The sequence below is a fragment of the Citrus sinensis genome, chromosome 4, assembly GCF_022201045.2.
Source record: "Citrus sinensis cultivar Valencia sweet orange chromosome 4, DVS_A1.0, whole genome shotgun sequence".
Taxonomy (NCBI): domain Eukaryota; kingdom Viridiplantae; phylum Streptophyta; class Magnoliopsida; order Sapindales; family Rutaceae; genus Citrus; species Citrus sinensis.
The window spans coordinates 8,477,223-8,495,657 of NC_068559.1; the positions used below are offsets into that span (position 1 = coordinate 8,477,223).

Below are 18,435 nucleotides of genomic sequence, written 5' to 3' on the forward strand. Positions count from 1 at the left end.
GAATTTCAAAAGCCACATAATATGACACATTTAGACAAATATAAATGCATTGAATAGTCATCAAATAAGATTGATAAAATACTCATAAACTCTTTTAACTTGAAAACTGATTTGTTCACATACATTTATATGCACTAAATCATACAATATAATTTTATGCTTTCTTTTAGCTCAAAAAGAGCCCCATTGTCATATTACTTTTCTAGATAAGATTTATAAAGTGTCAGTGATCAATTTCAATAGGCCCAAAAAGCCTATTATTAATCATTCTCATAAAATCTTATTATAGTTTATATGACTTAAACATAAAATCTCAGAGGCAAAAATGGTTAAGAAGAAACATTTCTTTTCTTATATAAATGCATATACTCTTTATCATTATATCTTGCTCTGAATAGATCAATGGATTTATGTGACATAAATTGTCTTCATAAGGTACGAAAACAAGCAATAGATCCGAAAATAACAGGGTACTCTTGTTTATTAAAAACAAACACTAAAATCAAATTCTTCTAATGTTGAAAAACAAAGACAAATATCAAAAACTAAATTCTCATAAAACTTATATCATTTTTGTAATTGATATAAACTAACATGTCTTCAACTATAATTTGAAGCTTTTTCATTTTACTCTTTAGGTTTCCTAAAACTAAATAAATGAATCACAAATAAGATTAGTTATATAAGAATTTACTATGCATCAATCAATATAAATCTGAACTAATTTGAAAATTTAAAGATTTTCTATATTTAATTTTAATAATCTTAGGACAATCTTTTTTCTATTGACCCTTCTGTCTATATTTGAAATACTTGCCTTTTGACTTGCCATTTCTTTTAGTAGACAGCTTCTTTATCCCAACCCTCTTCTACTTATCCTAGTTTTTCGACTTAAGCCTAGAAGAGAATTTTTTTTTGGAAAGATTCATGCTATGAAACAATTTCTTCTATATCATTTTTTGTGCATTAATTTAATTGTTGCAAGTTTGATTAGATTCTATTTGAATCCAATCACCCAAGATTCAACTCCACACATTAATCTTATATAAAAAATGGTTATTCAAATCAAATTAAGAAGAGATTAATCAAAGTAAAAATGGAACAAAGGAATAAAAACAGAACTGACACAGAGAATTATAAAGGTTCCGCCAAATGTACTTACTTCATTTTCAAGAATCTATGGCTTTTTTTCTTCTTTAATTCATATTACAAGCTTAAAGAGTTTCTATGTGAACTAGAAAACATCATCGTCTATACAACAGTCATAAATGCATTATATATATCTCTAGGATGATCCTGCAAGTGGGTTAAAGAGCCAGCTTGAATCTGGATTCTATTGACAATTAAGATACTAGAACTTCCCGCCATTTTTACCTTTTCTTAATAGTCTACTGCATATGCCAAACTCGTGAGAAACATTAGCGACCAAAACAATATCAACAAAAGTCATTTCAGGCTTGAGTTGATATGAAAGGTCATGTGCTAAGCACGTGCTCTACTTATTGCTTTAGACGACATCAGTTTAATGTTATACAACCAGTCTAAATTTGTGGCCGACATGTCAATTAGTTGTTGCTTCTCCATTTGACAATGTCGTCTCATCCAAAATCATAACTAAAGTTCATATCTACCAATCTCCACTTTGAACTTGAATTAATATTCTTATAGTTTCTTCTTTTTAATCATGTGCAATTTTTCACCTTCTGAAAATTCCAGCTAAGTCTAAGCACTGCTCAAACTTAACAATATGAACTGGTTTCGTTAACGTATCAGCTATGTTATCATTTGCATGAATTTTCACTAACTTAGCAGAGCCTTTAGAGACTTCAAGTTTGATAAAATGAAGCTTGATATCTATGTGTTTAATCTTCTCATAATGGACTTGATTCTTGCTCAGAATAATGGCATTTTGACTGTCACAATAAACGGTCACTGAAGACTAAAAATATCCCAATTCACTCAGCATGCCTTTAAGCCACATTGCTTCCTTAAAGGCCTCTACAACAACTGTGTATTCAGCTTCAGTAGTGGATAAAGCTACAACACTTTATAGAGATGCTTTACAACTATTGATACAATTATTGATGGTGAAAAGATCCAGTGAGGGACCTTCTGTTATTAAGATCATCTGCAAAGTTAGAGTCAACATAACCTTCCACCAAATTGTTACTCATCCTTACTCCTCCATACAATAAACTATAGCTAGATTTTCCTCTTAGATATGTTAGGATCCACTTTACAGCCCTCCAATGCTCTTTTCCTGGGTTTGCCATGAATTTGCTGACAATGCTAACAACATATGCAATGTCTGGTCTGGTTGACACTATTGCATACATTAAACACCTAACAACACTTGCATATGGTATCTTGGCTATTTAAGATTATTCATAATCAAAGCTTGGACACTGCTGACTTGATAATTTAAAATGTGTTGTTAATAGGGTGAGTACTGGTTTGCTGTTCAACATCCCAAATCTATCTAATTCTTTTATTATATAATCTATCTAATAATTTTATTATATAACCTTCTTGAGAAAGAAACAGAGACCTTGTTGACTTTTCTCTTCTTAAATCCATTCCTAGTATATTTTTAGCTAAACCAAGATCCTTCATATCAAACTCATTTTTTAGTTGTTGCTTCAATATATCTATCTGATTCATGTCTTTGCATGCCAAAATCATATCATCGTCGTACATAACCAAAGAGATCATGTCATGTTTATTCACCCTCCTAAAGCACACACAACAGTTAAAATTGCACCTGATGAAGTTCAACTTTTGCATATGCCTGTCAACCCTCAAATACCACTGCCTAGGTAATTTCTTGAGGTCATAGAGTGAGTTCTTTAATAGGAAAACATAGTTTGATCTCTTGGGATCTTCAAAACTTTCAAGTTGAGACATCACAATTTCTTCTTGAAACTTGTTGTACTGGAAAACTGTTTTGGCATCCATCTATTCAAGATGGATGTCATTTATAGCAACAAGTGATAAGATAATTCTGATTGATATGTGCTTTACAATAGAAGAAAAGACCTCAAGGAAATTTATCCTTTCGTTTTGTGTAAACCCTTTTGCAGCTAGCCTACTTTTGAACTTTTTTGGTTCAACACTAGGGATACCATCTTTAACTTTGAAAACCTAATTACATCCTACAACCTTCTTTCCCTCTGGTTTCCTATTGAGCTCCTAAGTTTCATTTTTATACATAGAATCCATGTCATCCTTCATAACTTGTGACCATTCAGATGAATATTGACTTACAACAACTTCTGCATAAGTTTTAGATTCATCTTGATTCAGGTAATGAGTTGTTGTCAGAACATATGCAACTAGATTTGCATATCTCAATCTCTTAAGAGTTTTTATTCTTCTTCTATGTCTGTCCATTGTTAGCTGATAATCTTGCATTAAAGCTTGTCCTACTTTTTATTCAACAATCTCCTCTATTTCTTTATTAGCTGCATCATTTTGTTCTTTATTAATTCCAATCTTGTTATCAGATAGCTCTACCTTAAAATATGATTCATTAGGCTTAGGAATTTTCTAAATATCATCTTTACCTTTTGATTGACTCTTTAGCATTTTAGCTTTATTAACTACCACATCCCTACTAATGTTTTAAATTAGTACACCAAATTGTGAAACCCTTGATCCCATTAGGATAGCCTAGAAAAGCACATTTCAAGGCTCTAGGTTCAAGTTTCCCCTGTTTGGGGTGTGCATAAGCAATACAACCAAATATTTTCCTATATGTATAGTCTGCAAGTCTTCCTGACCATATCTCATAAGGGTTTTGAAATCTAGAGTTGTGGATGTGCTCTTGTTGACCAGATAACATGATGTATTCAAAGCTTCAGCCTCTAAAGACTTAGGTAATTTGGAGTGAAACAATATACACCTAACCTTTTTTATTAAGGTTCTATTCATCCTTTCAGCCAAACCATTTTGTTGAGGTGTGTGTCTGACAATTTTGTGCCTAAAAATACCATCTTTACATAGAAATAATCAAAGTTTTTGTTACAGAACTTCAATCCATTATCATTTTTGAATCTTTTAACTTTCTTATTGGTTTGGTTTTCAATTAAAATTTTTCAATTTTTAAAACTGTCAAATGCCTGATCTTTTTTTTACGATGGATGAACCCAAACCAATCTAGAGAAATTATCAATCAATGACAGAAAATTCCTAGCGCCACCTAGAGATTTAGTCCATGAGGGTCCTCACAGATCTGCATGTATGTAATCCAAAGTGCCTTTTGTTGAATGCGTTGCATTTTTTAACCTAGTTCTTGAGGATTTACCTAGGATACACTCCTCACAAAATCCTAAAGCTCTTATCCTATCTTTTCCTAGAGCTCCTTGTTTCTCTAATTCCTTCAACCTCTTTTCACTCATATGTCCTAGCTTTAGATACCATAGTAATATTTCATCCTAAATTTGATTCTCAGCAACATTAACATCACCAGTTAAGGCAGTACCTTGTAGTACATATAAGCCATTTGACATGTCACCTTTCATTAATACCAAAGACCCTTTAATGACCCTTAAGACACTGGGTACCATCTTAATGACACAACCTACCTTATCTACTAGCATGCTTAGGAAAATTAGATTCCTCTTTAATTCAGGTATATGTCTCACATTATGTAGCTCCCTAATGGTGCCATCTGACAATTTTAATCTTATAAAGCCTATATCAATGACTTTATAAGATGCAATGTTACCCATCATGACTTTACCACTATCGTATAACTGATATTCGGTAAATATTGTCTATTTAGGTACATGTAGCAAGTATAACTAGAATCAAGAACTCACTTACCTCCAGTTTGGTTGCAAGAGGCTACAAGGACTCCAGTTGAGTCATATCCTTAATCCAACTCATTTGAAAACCATTTATACCTTTAGCCTCAATAAGCTTATTCTTTCTCTCAGGGCAGCCTTTCTTGAAGCGACCTTCCTTATGGCACTAAAAGCACTTTAAATTTCTATTCTTGGATTTTGAATTTTTTTTCCTTTTCCAGTCATCTCTCTTTTTTGATCTTCTTATTGCAATTAATCTTTCACCTTCCTTTACTTTAGATTTCTTAGAGCTCTTTTTTGAACTCAAGGCCTTTTTAACATCATGGATAGTCAAGGTTTGTCTTTCATATAATAATATGTCAAGAAAGTGCCTATATGAGGGTTGTAATAAGGATAATAGAATAATTGCTTTATCCTCATCATCAATTTTCACATTAATATCTTCAAGATCTAAGATGATCTTGTTGAAGGCATTAATGTGAGTAGTTAAAGAACTAACTTCTTCCATTTGAAGAATGTAGAGTATTTTCTTTGTACTCAAATCTCTTTGTAAAAGATTTCCCGGTGTACAAATCCTTCAATTTCTTCCAAAGACCTATAACAATGTTCTCATTACCCACCTCTCTCAGTACTTCTTCACCAAGACTCAAGATTATAGTGTTGTGTGCTTTGTCCATGACATCTTGCATATCCTCATCTTTGATTTTGCGTAATTGCTTTGAGCTTTGTGAATCCTCAGAATTTCTTCAATTCCCTGATGAACTAACAAAGCCCTCATCTTAAGCCTCCAAAAGTGAAAATCATTTTCCCTAGTGAACTTTTCCACATCCATCTTCTGAGTTGCCATTCTTGATAAACTAAAATCAAAGATGTGGGCTCTGATATTAGTTTGTTGCAAGTTTGATCAGATTCTCTTTGAATCCAATCATCCAAGATTCAACTCGACATACTGATCTTGTATCAAGAATGGTTATGAAATCAAATTAAGAAAGATTAATCGAACTAAGAATGGAACAGAGGAATAAAAATAGAACTTACATAGAGAATTATAGAGGTTCGGCCAAATGTACCTACTTCCTCTTCAAAAATAAGAAACTATGGCCTTTTTTCTTCTTCAATTCAGATTACAAGCTTAAAGAGTTTCTATGTGAACCAGAAAACATCATCCTCTACACAAGAGTCATAAAGGCATTATATATATCTTTAAAATGATCCTGCAAGTGGGTTAAAGAGCCAATTTGAGCTCTGGATTTTATTGACAATTAAGATACCATAACTTCCCGCCATTTTTAAACTTGCTTAACAGTCTGTCACATATGCCAAACTCGTGAGAAACATTAGCGACCAAAATGGCATTAGCAAAAGTCCTTTAGGCTTGGGTTGAAATGAATGGTCACGTGTTGAACATATGCTCTACCTATTGCTTCAGATGACAATAGTTTAATGTCATACAACCAGTTTAAATTTGTGGCTAACATGTCGATTAGCTATTGCTTCTCCATCTGACAATGTCATCTCATCCAGAATCTTAATTCAGTTTCACATTCCAACATTAATTAAGGTCATATCTTGATTGCATAAGATATAGCTCTTAACTCTTTGAACATATTAGGAAAAGATTCAATTGCCATATTAATTTTTGTTTTGTCATGATTTGAATACCATGAATCTAAACTTCATTCAAGTAGTTCATCATTTTGAGAACATGATTATGAACTCTTGTGCTCTCTTCCATCTTGGTGTCAATTATATATTTCAATGTTGCTTCTCTGGCAAAATGGGTATTATGCGTAAACATGTTATGGATACTGGTCAATAATTCATACTGGTCAATAATTTAGTGCTTGTTCTACGCTCTAATGTTTGTTTAGTAGTTCCAAAGAAGTCAAAGCCAATATATAACATTTAGCTATTTTATTACCTTTGCACCATTTCTCATAAGATTCCCTATGTCTATAATGATAGAACGTTGGTTTTGGAGGGCGTCAAAACATACTTGCAACCTTTAGCAGTGAAAATATTAAATTGATTATGTATCCTATCTAAGCAATATTCAACAATGAGTTCATTTTTAATTTTCACAAGTGAATTCATTTTTAACCAGGATAATTAATAATGGGCTAATGAAGACATGTTTTTGAAAAATAAGACATACATGCATAAACACTCTGAATCAAATAATGTTCATGATAAATAATCTGAAATGCAAAAAGCCATAAATGCATTTAATTTTATTGTAACAATAATCAGATATTACTATGGCAAGATATCGATGGAGAAGTCATGCCTACAATTATTAGACTCAGTTAACCCTTAGATTATTTAATTTCATGTTGAAACATGATAAATAATTATAGTGATCTTTAAGACCAAAATTTGTTAGCAAAGCTTCTTTGGAAAAGTTAATAACAAACTTTTATTGAGTGTATAACCATTGTTTCAATCTACGTGTCTCTCATAACATGCAGCCACTGTTAGAGTGATCAACAGATTGAAAAATATTTCGATCTTATCTTTAAAGAAGTTCACCAAATAAAATGTTTAATATATATATCTTTCGTAGGAAGCATCATCGTATCATAAAGTCGAGGTATATATATAATTTTATTATTGAACCAATAATAGAGTCCATGGGAAAAATTATCTTGGATTTTCCCTCTCCCACTCAATATTTTAAATTTGGTTTTTCCTTTTGAACTTTATAGATTACATCATATATTTTTAATTACATGCTTTATGAAATAATATTATCTAGATGAAATCTAATATTATTAAGCACATGCAAACATCAAACAATATCTAGATTCTTGATCTATAGATGCAATGTATTATTGTGCATTGAGTGGCATTACCAATTCTATATAACATGTTGTCATAGCATGTTATCGTCCAAACATAGCATGTAGATAAAAGCAATTAAACAATCTCAATTCATAGTTTTCCTAGAAAAATTTGACTTAATCTACAAGCCTAATATAGTAGAACCTCCAAATAAGAATACCCTATATAGGAATAATCTCTTTAAAGTAATAAAAAATTGTGGTCCCAACTTGAGACCAATTATAATTAGGAATAAACTCCACATTGTAATAAGTTATATTTTTTGTAGGTCTCGTCTTAATAAACTTACCTCCATATAGTAATAATGCTTCAAAAATATATGCCATGTTACATTAAATAATTAAAATGGAACAAAATATCTTTCTAAAGTTGTTTATGACAATAATTGTTTCTTTAAAGTTGCAATCACATCTTTGAATTTGCGGGTATGTTTTAATTAGTCAGCATAGACGCTTAATAATTGGTCAACAAAATAATTAATTTATTAATGCCTATACATTGAATTTGACTCACTTATTAATTTATTAATACATGATATAAGTTATCTCTATATCACTTGCATTAGATATAATTAAGCAAATACTATAATTTTTGTATTATACTTCTATTGAGTTATAATCTCTTTATAAGAATAAATTTCTTCAGTCCCATGATATGACTATATAGAGGTTTTACTGTATCTATTGGGCTTGAAGTCAGCATCTATTTCCCTTCTTTCTCTTCATTGTACTTGTTCTTGACCATATCCATTGGCTTGGGCACTTTTGGAATTTTAGATTTTATGCTTGGTTCAATTTTTAAAACTAAATTTGGGCACCTTTTAAATAAAATTCTATTGGATCTTATTTCTGAAATGAAATTTATAAAAAGTAGACCCAATTAATTTGATAAAATAAGGCCAAATTTATCTTAAAAAATTCTTGACCTAGCCAATAAATTTTATTATTAATCTTACCAAATTTCTTATGATCCAATTTTGAAATCCCAAAATAGGTTTAGGACCAATATAAATAAATGTGGACAAATAATTTTTATTGTGCTTATCAAATTTCTATTTATATTATCCAATTGATAACTAAAAATAGACTTGGATCCAATATAAATAAATTTAAATTTTTCTGCCCAAAACCCAAATACTTTAGCTGAATTGTAAAATAGTGAAACCATAGGATTCCATGAGAAATAAACCTAAAACCCCAATTCACATATTTTTCTTCCAGCCGCCACTAGTAAATTCTGCTGGGCTTAAATGAAAAAGTTTCTAGAATGTTTTCATAAACATAAATCACTAAAACATTAGGATTTCTAATGAAAAAATCCAAAAGAAACCATAATTCCCTTTGTGGTTTGCACCACCGATTCTAGGAGCTGCTGCCGTTTTTGCTTCTCCTTGCCTTCACCAACTTCTCTTGCTTTTCTGGAGTTCTTTGCCTTTAAATAGCAAAATTAAAATTTATAAAAGCTCCTATACCACTAATGGCTTACCAAAAATCTAAGACTAGTGAAATAAAATAATCAATCAAGAACATGGCGAAAATTGGCCGCCTATCTTGTTCACAAATCTAGAAAAATTACTGCAAAAGAAATTTCTAACCATAAATTGAGACAACCATTAATATGCTCACAGATATATTCATTCACATAATGAAATGCTATATAAAACCAATCCCACTCATCTAATACATATAATATAAGATATTGACTTCATACAATTACTTTATGTATTATCGGAGATCAATGTGATACCAATTATTAGTTAAAAATCATTTTGTAATAGAAATATTTGGATTGCAATTCTCATACAATATATAGAATTACCATAATCTAAAAATTGTATCTTTACTTTTTTGTAAAAGTAATTTGGGCTCCCCAAGTCATTATTTGTGGCCACCTATCTTATTAGATCACAATTTGTCACCAATAATCTTATCCAATCACGATCTATCACCAACAATCTACCAAGTTATAACTCTAGTTCAATCTTATGTGTGAGCCCTTTATCATTACTGAAAACAACTGGTAATAGAAAAAATTTTCTCTCAAAGTTAGCACTACTACGAAAATGACTTTACTAACACTTAGTTTTTTGATACTTTGTAAAAAGTGTCAGTAATTATGTATATATGCACTGTTTTCTACTTTTAACAAATAACAATCAAAATTATTGATACTAATGTATCAGTAAATTATACATAAAAAATCACTAATACTAGAATATTAAAGATAAACAAATTATTATAATTTGTAAATCTTCCAACTAGAAACTAAGATCCTAAAATTCAAAATGTTTATGTTTAGACCACTGGCCACTAAATCCTCTAGAATTAAAATGCATCATATCAAAAAATTAAAGACAAAAATATAATAGCAAAAGCAAAATCCCTAAATCCCAATCGAAATCTATTCCCCCATTTCATTATACTGTCAATCGAAACTTATAAAACAAACCCACCGCCACGCTGCCGACACACCCAAAACCTACATCACTGCTTTCGACCAGCTACTGCTGTCATCTCTCGTGCACTAAATGTCTAGTCTCCGTATTTTTGTCTCTTTTGCTCTGGTTGGAAATTCATTGCCGTGATTGATCATTTTGGGCCAGTCACCGGTAACAAATCTACTGCTGTCATCACCCGTAGCCATAGCAACACTCAGTCATTCAATACTCAGTCATTCATCAATACTCAGTCATTCATCATCGGAAACAACTTCTCAGCCTTTGTCCACCTGCTCCGCCATCATTGCCATATTGCCTCAATCTCTGTTCAAGGTAAGCTTAAATGAATAACTGAGAGTCATGAAGCTTTGATGTGTCTCTTTTTGTCGAATTTCAATTTGATTTTTGCAAACACTAGGGCTCGACAACTTTTCTCTGGTCAGTCATCTAAGAAAAGCAGTGGGTCAATTTTTTTTTTCATATTTATTCTTTATTTTTAATTTTTTCTATGACATGCAATTTTTTTATTTGTTGTTTGAACTTTTAATAAATTTAGAACATGAGAATTATTACCCAAAGAAGATGGAAATCCCAAAATCAAGTGAGCAGAAATCTGAGTCCAAAGGTATGTCACCTTCACATGTAATTTGTATTTGTTTATATGCATTTATTTTGATCGATCAGGGTTTGCTTAAGGTTACAGAACAAGGTTTAGAAGCTATTGTTTCAGATGTGAGGCGATGTTGATTATTTTGCTCGACCAAAGCATGCATGCATGCATGCTACGGCGGACACCATATGTTATCTGTTATATTTACTTACATTAATTTTATTGTATTGATCGATCAGTTTTGCAAATGATGTGATCGAAGCATCAGATGGCAGTTCGTATTTTACTGTATCAAACACCAGATACACACCCGCAGATTACTACAAAGACACGGCTGAGGGAGAACCTTACGAGCAGCTGCGTAAGTATGATCCTATATTGAAAGAAAACAGTTTTGCATGAGGGTTTTTACTTTGCTAATGGTGTTGCACTCTCGAAAGATGAAGAATTTGTGGTCGTTTGTGAACCATGGAATTAAGTTCTAATTGAATTAATAATAATAATAATAATATAGTGTTGGTGTTATCCTACATCAATTGTGGAAGTGGGTTAGTGGTGACTTTATAAGTGTGAAGGAAAACCTCATCCCTTAAGCTAACTTTTAGAATTGAGAGAGACCCAAGATCGCCTAACACCGGTATCAAAACTTAGGTTCACCAACAATTTTAGGCCTAAGAATCTAATAAGGATAATAAGTATCTATGCTTTTGGCCTAAGGCCCAATATGTGAGGGGGAGATTAATGAGATTATGCAACATCAATCGTGGAAGGAGGCTAGTGGTAACTTTATAGGCGTGACAGAAAGCCTCACCCTTAAGATAGCTTTTGGGGTTGAGAGAGGCCTAAGACCACCTAATATAGCATGTGTGCATACACAATTCAACTGAGGAAACGAACACCTATACCATAAGGTTTGGAAATATAATCACGAAGGTTTGCAGGTTTTTAATAAGGGATACTATGACCCTTCTTGTCCCTTCTTTTGACTATAATATCATTTAACTCTATTAGCCTAAAAAAATTGACTCTAATGTTTTATAATAAATAAAAATATAATAATTTATATCTTTTAAAATAATTTCAATATTAAAAAATATTTTAAAATTTTATAGTCTATTAGACATATTTCACTATATTGACGAAAGTTTTATAATAAATAGAACCATAATATAAAAGAAAATATATTAAATTTATATTTTTTAATATTATGTAAAATAATAATGTTAATAATCTATTTAACCCAAAGATTTACTTATAATCTTTATAATAAATATGAATATATTATTAAAATAAATTTAATAATTTACATATTTAAAATCATTTTAACTATAAAAATATTTTAATATTATTTGTCTACTAGATATATTATATTTTTATTTATTGAAAAAATTTAAAGTTAACTTTTTAGTTGCTATATTCAAATGTCACTATAGTGAAAAAAAAGAAAAGAGACCTTGTGTCTCTTTTTAAAAATTTAAGGCTTTCTATGACTATTTTCCCAAAGTTTGGTGATATGGTTTTCCTTTTCCCTTTAAGCAATTAAATAATTCTCTTTTTACATGGCCGAGGTACAGATTCCAGTGCAGAAGGTATTTGCCAAAGGATGATCGTACTGGAATATTAGATAGTTTCGTTGAAAGCCTTCCAGGCGGACCTGATAAAATCTATCTTGCCTCTGATGGCTCTTTTTGGATTACTTTAATCAAGATATTGTAGTGCTTATTTTCTTCCAAGATTTTGACTTAGCAGTTTTCAAACAGTTTTATTTGGTTATTGACCACTCGAGTTCAAATACTAGAGGAAATTGGACGGGTAAAAAAATAAATGTCTTCGTAAATTAATGAAATTAATTATCTAAATAAGTATGGTGCATGATGCAGATGAATCAAACAGGGCTGAGTGCTATACAAAACTGCAGGGAGAAATGGAAACTGTTGGTTGCATATCCAGTACTGATCAGCCTACTCCTCCCCATGGGCGGCGATTTTTGTTGGGGGGGGGGGGGGGGGGGGCGGCGCGGCAAGAGTACTCAAAATTGACGGAAACAATGGCAAAAAATCATCGATTTCAACGATCTCGATGCAAACCTATATATCACTTGTCAATTCAGCTGTCAAGTTTGAAGGCAATCTCTACTTGGCTAGCCTCCAATCCAGTTTCATTGTTATACTGCGACTCGATGCTCCACAACAACAACTGCCTACTGTTTAGAAAAAGCATGCGAACATCACCATGCACCATGCATATTTGACGCTTCCACTAAATTATAATAAGTCTGCTCTTGCTTGTGTTTTGCTTTAGTTTGTATTTTATTTTCGGCATGTCTTTCTTTGAGGTGGCGTAGCTTTATGTTCTATCCTCTAGCTTGCTTGTTGTTTTCTGTTTCTTTTATTTCAATAAATTGTCTCCCCTTGAGATTCAGTACACCAATTCTAGCTCTGTCACGGGCCGCTCGAATCATCCCGTGACATCGTGCTTAGATGAAGAGAGTCAAGTTTTTCACCATAATGTGAGACTTTATTACTTACAGTTTCAAACGAAATAAACCGTTACAATACAACATTTTTAGAATCGAATTGTTTTAATTAATGGATAATATTTTCCATGACTAAAACTAGGTGCGGTGGATTTTTGCTTCCAGCGACAATACAAAAAAAATCACCAAAAATTTTCTAGTATGAATTAACTAGCAGAGAAATATTATATATAATAGAATACATTATGCTTAACAAAATTTTGAGACTACATTAATTACCAATTACAATTAAGAAAAGTTTCATAAATATTAACTATTGGCGATAAAAGTACGCTTTGATAGCTAATCAATGACAGAAATATAACATTATTGATTGTATTTTTGAATTATCAAAAGCAACGATTTTGAATGCCATTTTGACTATTTTTATTTATTCTAGAGACAAACATTTTAGTCATTGCAAATCACCTATAGTGACAAAAACATAATGTCGTTGATTGCACTTTCGAACTTCTAAATTAGCCATTTTGAATACCATTTATGATATGTTTAGTTTAAACTTAAGACATGCATTTTAGTCTAAAAAACATATTGATTTATATAACAAAAATAGGTTTGGTCGGTACAACCTTTTGTGATGTCGTTTTCACGACTAACTTGTGATGAATTATTTTGCATTATAGAATATAAAGAGATCAATTTATTATCTACAGTGACGAAAATTTTTGTTGTAAAATACCCATTTTTCTGGTAGGCGATAATGAGAATATGGGTTTTATCAGAGAATTAGGGTTCCAATGATGATGCCGGTGCATTCTAAGAGCAATTTTAGTTGCCAGTGACCAACCGGTGACCTTTTTTAATTTTTTAATAATTTTTGTTTTAAGTTTTGCATGTCCGTTACTTAGCGTTTATGTTAAAGATATTTTAAGCATTAACAAAAAGCTGATAAGTGTGTATTAATTTGTATTTAACGTTAATGATTTTGTTTGGGCCAGATTTTCTGGACATCACCGATATGAACACTTGAATGCAAGCTCACCGAGAATCCGTTGTGGTGATGGGCCTGAACACTGACCACAAATTGAGATAGGTAAATATGTAACAACGGCATTTTTATTTATGTACTTCTAATGATTTTAGGAAAATTATCATTACACCATCCTTATTTTATCTTATATTTATCCAACCATTATAAAATTCTAACATATACTTTGCACCACCTTTCTTTCATACTTGTATCAACTAATCACTTTTGCATTAACACTATTAAATAATTTTAATAAAATAACAATTTTACCCCTAAATAAATTAAAAAACTTTAAAAAATAAAAAAAAATAATGATAAAAATATCCCTAAATTTTATAAAAAAATCCCAAAATTAGAATTTTTATTTTTAATAAAAATTATTTTAATATAAAATTATAATTATAAAAATAATTGCAAAATTTTGGGATTTAATAAAAATCCCCTAGATTATTAAAATTTTAGGATTTATTCTTTTAAGAAATAAATTCAGTTATTTTAATAAAACTTTACAAAATTATAATTTTTTAATAAATAAATTCATTTATTTTTATTAAAATTTTGTAAAATTATATTTTTTAATAAAAATAATTATTAAAATTTTGTAAAATCTAAATTTACTAAAAATCAGTTGAGCACCTCTATTTGCGATTTATTTTTTTAGTAAATTTAGAGATAGTTTTATGATTGTAATTTTTAATTTTAAAAGTTTTTATAAGATAAAATAGTCTTTTAATTTGTTTGGGGATAAAATTATCATTTTATTAAAATTATTTAATAGTGTTAATGCAAAAGTGGCTAGTTGATACAAATGTGAAAAGAAAGGTGATGCAAAGTACATGTTAAAATTTTGTAGTGGTTAAATGAACATAAGGCAAAATAAATGTAGTGCAATGATAATTTCCCATGATTTTATTTACCTTTGGTTTTAATGGAAAACTTTGTCTTCTTTCAATTGTTTATTTTATTAACGAAAAGTTAATTAAGGCTTCATTTGACATACTTTTTTAAATAGAACTTATTTAAATAGAACTTATTTAAATAATTTTTTTATTGTTTTGGTTAATTTAAGTAGAATTTATTTATATTTTTTGTGGTTAATTTATTACTTTAAATTGTGTTGATCTAATTTCTGCTTATTTATTTGTGACACATATTTTGTTTTAATCACACAAAGAAAAAAAAAATAGTTTTCATTTAATTTACAACTACTAGTGAGGGTTCTTTTCCCAACAACATTGAACAATTTCAATTAGTTATATGATTGCATGTTGCGATCATTCGGAAAAATGTCAATCTAATGTCTGCTTCCACAAGGTATTGTGGCACCGATGTTATATTTTCATTCGAAATCCAACGATAGACGAGATCGTTTTTCTGCCTTTGTTATGGAGTGTTACAAATCTTTTCCCAAATATTCTCTTCTTTTGAGAACCTGAAAGACTACCGTAGATGTTTACACCCAAATTTGTTGGGTGCAGGATATGGGAGGGAGATCAATTCGTGTCTCAGTGGTTGGCAGGCGTCAATTTTGAGTTGCGGCAGAAACTATTTTTCAATGGTTTTGATTTTACTATTAGTTATGGGGCTGTCTGTCAATTTGTTATTAGTTATGGTTTTGATTTTACTCCCAAATTTGTTAGAGAAGTCTGCTTATCAATTATATCAAATCATCGTCTTTGCAGACAAGTCCATGATATGATTTCTGCATACGTGGGGCAATCCTTGTTGCCTTGTTACAATTTCTTACGGGCCCTTGGAAATTTGGAGCTGTAGTGATTTGATTTTTCATCCAATGATTTTCACTATAGCATCCTTGGACCAATCAATTGCACCAATTAGTTTTGGCAATCCGATATCTATGACGCCTGCTAGAATTGAGTGAGTGCCGGGTTTCTGTATTTAGAATTAGAAATGTCTGCTCAATAGATCTCTAATTGAGCGAATGCAAAGGAGAGATGTTGTGGCGAAATAATGTGCCACAAGCATTGGCGTAGCTAGCATAGCGTAGGGCTAACCTGGGCTGTATATTCCAGGCTAGTCCCTTTAAATTTTCTATAGATACCTCTACTTTTAGTTTATTATAAATTAAAAAAATTATATGGATTTTTTTTCTTAAATCTATTTTATCTTTAGCATATAAATATTTTCATCTAATCTTTCCTCAAATATATATTAGTAATTCTAATTCTTTTTAATTTAGCCTTGTCTAACGTCACTAGCTTTCAAGGGGGACTTTTCTTGGTAGGAAAATTTATTGTAACAACGATTTTCACTATAGTCAGGTGAATTTATGCTTAGACTAACTTGACTCCAAAGATCTACCATAGGTGACCCTACATACCAAATAGACACTCAGCTCTGCTCCAACGAATACTTATAAAAGGGTTTATTGCAAGACCCTTGTTATTGTTAACATAAATATATTAATAATATTGATTTTGATGATAACAAATTTTAAATGTATTTTGACAAAAATATTGGAGCTATTTTTGAATAAACGAAAACCCTTTTAATCATTGCCTTATTTCTTCATAAAAGATGGATTTTCAAATTAGAAAGAAATTCTCTGCAAAAACTTGTTTAAAATTGCAATTCTGGTCATAAACGGTGAACCGTTTATTTTAAACGGTTAACCGATTAAAGGCAGAGAGTAACACATTTCCTAAACCTCTAACCGTTTATGAAAAACCGAAAACACAAAAGATAGGGAGGTTACTGGAAATTAACGGTAAACCGTTTTATTTTAAACGGTTAACCGATTAGCACCAGAGAGCAACATATTACCTAAGCTCTAACCGTTTATGCTTAACGGAAAACACCCAAGATGGGAAGGCTACTAGAACCTAACGGTGAACCGTTTATTTTAAACGGTTAACCGATAACGTCCAGAATTGACGTTTGTCCTCCTCTGGCATTGATTAACGAAAACTGATAAGGCTGAATTGTTGTGCAGGTTACTGGGGCCAAACGGCAAAACCGTTTATTATTAAATGGTCAACCGATAATACCAAGATAAGCCACTTTATGCAATCCCCTAACCGCTAAATGAAACGGATGAATTGATGTTCATTTTACAGGTTACTGGAGACAAACGGCTAACCGTTTATTTCCAACGGTTAACCGTTAATATCCAGAAACGTTACTTCATGCAAGTCCTTAACCGTTTAGTGTAAATGGATAACAAATGCTCATCTTGTAGGTCTCTGGAAGTTAACGGCGAAAGGGCAACCCTAAACGGCAAACCGTTTATTTGAAATCTGGCCCAACGGTAACTTTGACCAGCCTAAACGGTTAACCGTTAATTGTTAACGGCGAACCGTTTTCTGTCCGACAGTTTGTAACGGCTAGATTTTCTGCTCCAAATATAAATAAGCTCATTCAAATTCAAAGAAGAGAAAATCACAATACGACCATTTGAGCTAATATTCGAGATTATAATCTTCATAGAGCTTAGAACACATTCTTGCTTCATCTATTCACATATTAAGCATCATTGTGTAATCTTATATATTGTGAGAGGTAAAACAATTTGTAATCTTTTACTTTGAGTGATTGTAAGTGTTGGGATACACTTGGGTTAAGAGATTGGGGATAATCTCTTGTTGTAAAGGTCCATTGACACCTTGGAAGTCAAGTGTAAGCATTTGAAGCCTTGGAGGCTTGCTTAGTGGAATCCTCAAGCCCGGAAAGCTTGGAGGCGTGGACGTAGGCAAGGTTGGCCGAACCACGTAAAAATCTCGTGTTTGAATCTCTCTTCCCTTATCTTTTTATATTGTGATCATCTTAATTGTTATTGCTTTGAATTTGAGTTATAATTGCATTAAGATTTTCTTTAATATTGAATAATTTTTTAGAATCCCAATTCACCCCCCTCTTGGGTTGCTTACTTGTATTTCAATTGGTATCAAAGCCTCGTTCTCTTGTTAAGACTTAATCGTCTAGAGTAAAAGATCCATGGCAACCCTAAATGACTCAACCTTTAGAGAAGGGCAATCCACAACTAGACCACCATTTTTTGATGGTAATGATTATGCTTATTGAAAAACTAGAATGAGAATCTATTTGCAAGCCTTAGATTATGAAATTTGGGAAGTTGTTTGTGATGGTCCATTCATGCCTACGTTCAAAGATGAAGTAGGAGATGATATTCCTAAACCATCGAGTCAATGGAGTGAGTTAGAAAAGAGAAAGATGTCTCTAAACTCCAAGACTATGAATGCTTTGTTTTGTGCCCTT

General features: G+C 31.4%; 1 long non-coding RNA gene across 1 annotated transcript; it reads left to right on the forward strand.

The window, feature by feature from the left end:
• Nucleotides 1-10,089: 10,089 nt before the first annotated feature.
• LOC127901927 (uncharacterized) lies at nucleotides 10,090-12,701 on the forward strand. The gene is made up of 4 exons (XR_008054276.1): nucleotides 10,090-10,416; nucleotides 10,640-10,708; nucleotides 10,933-11,054; nucleotides 12,574-12,701. It is a non-coding gene; the product is annotated as an uncharacterized LOC127901927 (long non-coding RNA).
• The last annotated feature ends 5,734 nt before the right edge of the window (nucleotides 12,702-18,435 follow it).